This window comes from Octodon degus, unplaced genomic scaffold (genome assembly GCF_000260255.1).
Source record: "Octodon degus isolate 3935 unplaced genomic scaffold, OctDeg1.0 scaffold00011, whole genome shotgun sequence".
NCBI lineage: Eukaryota > Metazoa > Chordata > Mammalia > Rodentia > Octodontidae > Octodon > Octodon degus.
The window spans coordinates 26,700,988-26,702,680 of NW_004524587.1; positions in this window are offsets into that span (position 1 = coordinate 26,700,988).

Sequence of the window (1,693 nt, forward strand, 5' to 3'; positions counted from 1 at the left end):
GGCGGCGGCGGCGGCGGCTCGGGCTCCTCCCTCCGGCCGAGGGCGGGTGCAGGGAGGGAAGCGGGAGGCGAGGCGGGCGCTTCCTGGAGGGGCGAGCGCTCTCTTCGGGTGGAGCGGGCGTGCCCTGGCACTCTGGTCGCCGCGGGGGCCCGAACGGTCGAGGCCCAACCCGAAGGGTCCGAGCGATAAGACAGGAGAGCGAGGGCGCGAAAGTCCCCGCGAGAAAATCAGGATCGCTGCCCCGCGGGTTCGCGCCCTCCCCGGGCCTGCTTCGGCTGGGCGTCTAGACGCTGGGCTCTGCGCCCTCCGCGCTCTGGGCTGTGAAAGCGGAAAGCTTGGGGTGAGGTGCGTGGTCTAGTCCGCTGCCTGCCACCTTGACCTCCACGCCCGAAGGTGCTGCGCTACGCCCTCGGGGAAGTCCCTCACCTCCGGATCTGGGCCGGTGGGGCCGCGCTAGCACCGCAGCGTTTTTTCCTTTGTATTATTATTTTTTTCTGTCAGTAGCGTTCTCTTGTCGCCAGAGACTGGGAGGATGACACATTCTCTGACACAGAAGAGAAGATAAAGACGGTAGAAATGGGGCTCTGCGCGGGTCAGAGTGACAGCAGTTCGTTATCGTTAAGGCCATTAAGGCCTTTTGTGAAGACTGAGGCATCCGTTCTTAAAAGAGCTCGTGCCGCCTGTGCTGGGCACTCCAGCTGCTGGCCGCTGAGTGGTATTTTTGCGCACTCCTGGCAAGTTAACCGCAGGGCATCTGACAGCTGAGCCTATTTTCATCAGATTGTGGAAAGCGGGACTCCCAGGCATCTCAAGGCCTTGCCCTGAACCCTTGGTGCTAGGGTACAAGGACTAGGGGCCGAGGATTAAGGTCTGGCGCTTGGGTTGTGTTTTGATTTTGAGCAGGTGAGGGTTAACAAGGAAGCTTCAACTCTGCAACCTGCAACCTCCCTCCTTGTCTGAGTCACAGGCACTTTGGGGGGTGGGCACCAAGCAGCCCCAGGGCTTTGAGCTTTCTTCTCAGCCTGCCTGTGTAGGCTTTCTTCCCCTCAAGCCTCTCTCCCATTTTCCAGCAGAAGTGGTCTAAACCCTCAGCCCAGCTCTGGGACAAATCAACCTGTGGAACTTTAGATCCAGCCTTAACACGACTTCCTCCAGGAAGCCTTTCCTGATTGCCCTGCCCCAGAATCCCTGGCTCCTTCCTGCTGCAGGAGAGCCAGGCAGGTGTAGATGGTGGTGAGCAACAGGTAGTGCTCTCAAGTGTGGAGGGAAAGCCCAGCGCCCAGGCATAGCATTGAATGAAAAGTGCAAAGGCTGGAGTCAGGTTGTGCAACAGGTCCAGTTGGCCATAAAAGTAGGAATCAGTACACCTCCTTTAAGAGATGCAAAGGGGGGAAAAGATTCAGACTGAATCTGGCCAATGGGACAGAATGTGAAGACCAGCGATCACAAAGCTTCCACTCCTAGCTATCTACTCAAGAGAAACAAAAAGGTGTGCACACAAATCTCATACATAAAAGTTGGTAGTGGCATGATTCACAAATGCCCCAAAGTGGAAACCCAGTCCGGCATGGTATTGTGCAGCTGTAGTAACCACAGCACTCCAGGAGGCTGAGACAGGCAGATCACAAGTTTGAGCCCAGCCTTGGTGATTTAGCTATTTCAGCAAGATTCTGTCTCAAAATAATAATAATAA